This window comes from Jaculus jaculus, chromosome 7 (genome assembly GCF_020740685.1).
Source record: "Jaculus jaculus isolate mJacJac1 chromosome 7, mJacJac1.mat.Y.cur, whole genome shotgun sequence".
Classification (NCBI taxonomy): Eukaryota; Metazoa; Chordata; class Mammalia; order Rodentia; family Dipodidae; genus Jaculus; species Jaculus jaculus.
The window spans coordinates 3,507,162-3,512,464 of NC_059108.1; positions in this window are offsets into that span (position 1 = coordinate 3,507,162).

Genomic DNA, 5,303 nt, shown 5'->3' on the forward strand with positions numbered 1-5,303 from the left:
AAAATGAGCCTGAGGACTGGAGAGATGGCTCAGCAGTTAAAGGAACTTGCTTGTAAAGCCTGATGGCCTGAATTCCAGTCCCCAGTACCCACATAAAGCCAGATGCACACAATGGCACATGGATTTGGAGTTCATTTATAGTGGCAGGAAGCCCTGTTGTGTCCATATTCAGTCTCTCTCTCTTAAATAAATGAATAAATAGGGCTGGAGAGATGGCTTAGCGGTTAAGCATTTGCCTGTGAAGCCTAAGGACCCCCGGTTCGAGGCTCGGTTCCCCAGGTCCCACGTTAGCCAGATGCACAAGGGGGCGCATGCGTCTGGAGTTCGTTTGCAGTGGCTGGAAGCCCTGGCGCGCCCATTCTCTCTCTCTCCGTCTATCTGTCTTTCTCTCTGTGTCTGTCACTCTCAAATAAATAAATAAATAAATTAAAAATATTAAAAAAATGAATAAATAAATATTTTTAAAAATGGGCCTGAAATAGCTTCTGCCAGGTAGCAAGGATGTAGGCATGTCAAAAGGACATGAAAGGGCTAAAGAGATGGTGTAGGGGTTAAGGCATTTGTCTGCAAAGCCAAAGGATCCTGGTTCGTCTCTCCAGGACCCACGTAAGCAAGATACACAAGGTGGCACATGCATCTTGAGTTCATTTGCGGTGGCTGGAGGCCCTGGCATGCCATTCAAAAAATTAAAAAAAAATTTTTTTTAAAGGAAGAAGACCTGAAAGCAAGACCAGACATGGTGACACATACTCGTAATCCCAGCAGGAGGCAGGAGGATGAGGAGGTGAAGGCCATCCTCAGCTGCATAGTAAGTTTGAGTTCAGCCTGAGCTACAGGAAACCCTGTCTCAAAAAAAGAAAGGAAGAAGCCAGGCGTGGTGGCACATGCCTTTAATCCCAGCACTCGGGAGGCAGGGGTAGGAGGATTGTCCTGAGTTCAGAGCCACCCTGAGACTACATAGTGAATAATTCCAGGTCAACCTGGGCCAGAGTGAAACCCTATCTTGAAAAACAACAAAAAGAAGAAGTAGAAGGAGGAGGAGGAGGAGGAAGGAAGAAAAAGAGACCTGAACATGAAAGACAAAAATAAGGTCTTCCCCTCCTCCCAATGGCCAAATCTGAGGCCACTGAAACCCTGAATTAAGCAATGAAAATGAAAGATCACCATCCATTGAAAAGAGGCATAAAAAATAATCAAGGTGAATGGGGAGCTGGGGAGATGGCTCAGTGCTAGCCACTCAAGCTGAAGCACCCAAGTTTGATCCCCAGACCCAACCATAAAAAGCTGTGGTGGGCTTCTGTAATCCCAACACTGTGACTGAGGAAGGAGAATTTCCTAGAAGCTCCCCGTGAGCACAGTAAAGAACAGCAGAAGGAGAATCCAGAGTGAGAAACTGCCTCAAGTGAGGCAGCCAGGCAGAAGACTGACCCAGACATTGTCCTCTAGCCACACACACACACCACGGAGTGTGTGCCAGCACCCACACCCTCACACACACGAAATGCACGCACGCGCAGAAACCATACATCTTCTTTTTGAAGCAGGGTCTCACTCTAGCCCATGCTTACCTAGAACTGACTCTGTAGCCCAGGCTGGCCTCGAACTCATGGTGATCCTCCTACTTCAGCCTCCTATATGCCAGGATTAGAGGTGTGCCCCACCAAGCTTGGCCCTTAGTAATAAAAATTTTTAGAAAGAATGAAAGTTAATAGAATGTCAACAGAAAATTGATAGGTGGCAAATTTCATGAGGAGCAGAGCATTTGCATAGTTTCTAAGTAGCTGCCTATTGAGTCCTCATTAAGTACATAATTACGCAGAGGAGTGACTTTATGGCAGGAAAGCCTGGTGGGCAGCACCTTAGTCAGTCATGTCATCAAAGTGGACGCTGCCAGTGTGTTAGTCAGCTGTCCAGCGCTATGATGGAATGCCCGACACAGGCTGCTTGTGAGAGAAAAGGGTCTCTGGCTCACAGTTTCAGAAGCTGAAAGGCCAAGTGGCATGGTGCCGGCGGCAGGGGTGCATCTGCACAAGCAGAAACAAGGGGTTCCCCTCCCAGAATTCAAGGGTCCCAAGAGGGGTGCCTCAGCCTTTCTGAGGGCACTCTTCCAGTGACTCAAGGACAGCACGTTAGACCCTGCCCCTCAAAGGTCCTGTCACTCCAGTCCTACCTCCCTGAGAACCAAGCCTTTCGCTACATGAGCTCTTGGGGGGTGATCACAGTTAAACATAGAAATCAGCAATAGGACAGAGGGTGGCTCACGTCTGTCATCTCAGCCCTCGGGCACTCGAGGCAGGAAGATCGGCATGAGTTCCAACGCAGATTGGGCTACACAGTGAGTTCCAGGTCAGGCTAGATACAAATTGAGACTTTGTTTCAAAAAGCGACACATGCCTTTAATCCCAGCACTCGGGAGGCAGCGGTAGGAGGATCGCCGTGAGTTCAAAGCCACCTTGTGACTACATAGTGAATTCCAGGAAAAAGGAAGATATTCCTGAGATATTCCTATCAAAGATATTTAACTTGATTCTTTTTTACAGGTAAACTTCACATAGTATAAATAATATAAATGTAGGCATCTATTTTAATTTTTTAAACTATTTTATTTATTTATTTGGAGGTTTATTGTTTGTTTGTTTTGAGGTAGGGTCTTGCTCTAGCCCAGACACACCCGGAATTCACTATGTAGCCTCAAACTGGCCTCAAACTCACAGCGATCCTCCTATCTCTGTCTCATGAGTGCTGGGATTAAAGGTGTGCATCACCATATCCACTGTATTTATTTAGTTAGTTGTTAGTTATTTGAGACATACAGAGAGAGAATGGGTAGGCCATGGCATCTTGCCACTGCAAATGAACTGCACACACATGCACAATTTTGTGCATCTGACTTTACGTGGGCACTGGGGAATCAAACTCAGGCCAGCAGGCTTTGTAAGCAAGTGCCTTTAAGCACCAAGGCACCTCTGCAGCCTGTAACTTTTTTTTTGGGAGGGGGGAACAAGGCCTTGAACCTACCATGTTCCTGCCTCAGCCTCCTGAGGGCTGGGCTTGTAGGCATGTGCCACGGCACTTGGCTCTCACACAGCCACTCAATTCACAGCCTTTGCTATATTCTCAGTGTTATGTAACCCCGACCGCCATCGAGATCCCAAATAGATCTCTATATCAATTAAGCAATTCCTCTGCAGTCTCCCCTTTATCCAGCCCTTGGCCATGACAATCAGCTCTGTGTCTTTATGGATGTATCTGCTCTGGGGCTGGGGAGATGGCTCAGAAGCTAAAGACACTTGCTTGGATGTATCCGTTCTCTGTATTTCATGTAAACAGATTATATCACGTGTGACCTATTGAGCCTGATTTTTTTTTTAAACTATACATTATCTACAAATGGATGTGTGATGTGAGTGACACACACACACACACACACACACACACACACAGGTCCGAACTCTCTGTGTGTAGCTTAGTTGGCACTCCTCCTGTGTGCTGAGGTTACAGGTGTGCACACTAGGCTTGGCATCACCTGCCATGACATTTTTGATGCTCGCCCTGTTGCAAGACATATTAGCACTTCTTCCTCTTCGTGGCTGAGCAACACCTGCTGTATGAATATACTGTACCAACTTGTCTTGATCCGTTCATCTACTGATGGGTGGGGCCTTGGGGTGGTCAGATGCGTTCCACTAGGCCTGCTAATATGTCAATATGATCTCCTAATGTTAGGGTGCAGGGTGGGGTTATATATACCCTTGTTTGTAGAAGACACACACTAACATAGTTCTGGGGTGATGAAACACCATGTTAATAACTTACTGTGAAATCATCATTAATTCAGCACTTGGGAGGTGGAGGCAGGAGGACCCTAAATTCAAGGCCATCCTGGATTACATAGTTAGACACTGTTAAAAACAAAAACAAAAACAAAACAAAAAACCCTCAATGAGCTGGGCCTGGTGCCACATGCCTTTAATCCCAGCACTCAGGAAGCAGAGGTAGGAGGATCATCATGAGTTCGAAGCCACCCTGAGACTACATAGTGAGTTCCAGGTCAGCCTGGGCTAGTGGTACCACACCTTGAAATACTACATATATATATATGTATGTATATATACATATATATATATACATGTATATATATATATATATATATATATATATATATATACACATATATATATCTCAAAACTAAACAGAGCAAACTACATGGTGCTCTCATTAAAATGTATAATTTTATATAGTTTTTAAAATAAATTTAGCTGATCCTTCCTTTCCAGAGCTTCTTTGTTGGTCCTTCTAAGCTCTTCTGACTTCTAAAAACTGAGTGTCCAGGGCTCTGTCCTGGCCTTTTTCTCCCCCTGCTCCCTGCATTCATTCCGTTGATAATCCCATCCAGTTTTAACTTGAAATATCACTGATCTACCAATGGCTCTGAATGCTCTACCTGCCTCTTGGTCTCCTCTCCGGGTTCCCGGGCACCTGACTATGCAGCTTCTCCATTCCTGTGTTTAACAGGTGTCTCCTGTCAACATGCCCCAAACCAAGTCCCCAGACTCCCTCCCTGTTTCTCCTTCCATGGTTCTGCTCATCCCGAATGAAGACAACTCCATGCTTGCTTTGTTCAAGCCAGAACCTTCAAGTCACCATGGACACCTCGCTGTCTTTCTCGTCCCACAGCAGATCGTGTGGGCTCTTCCTCAGTGGGTCTGGAAAGGAACCCCCTCTCACCACCTCCACAGAGTCTCCCAGAGACCAACCCCCTTCCGCTGTCCTCTGGACAGTCACAATAGCATCCAGATGGTCCCCTCCCCCAAGTCTTTTGTCTTGTCCCTTCAGGGTATGTCACTCTGCTTGTCACTTGGCAGCAGCTGCTCACCTGTCCCTTAGGAAAAGCCCTGACCCCACAGCGGTCTACAGTAGATCAGGATGCCCCAGAAGCTGATCCAAAGACAAGGCCTTCGGTGCCCATACTTCATTTGGGGTGATTCCTGGGAGGATGGAGGAAAATAAGGCAAGGAAAGAAAAGAAGCCAACACAAAGTATATTGATGCTCTACCATGTGGGCAACTGGAAATCACCCTGCTGGGGACATCGGAGAGATGCCCAGAGCCCATCTCCTGTTGCAGTTACCTTCACGTTAAAACACGCGCCCAGAAGCAGCTTAGGGGAAGAAAGAGTTGATTTCAGGCTTCCAGTTTTTTTGTTCGTTTGTTTGTTTTTATTTATTTATTTGAGAGCCAGAGAGAACAAGAGAGAGAGAGAGAATGGGCGCTCCAGGGCTTCCAGCCACTGCAAACAAACTC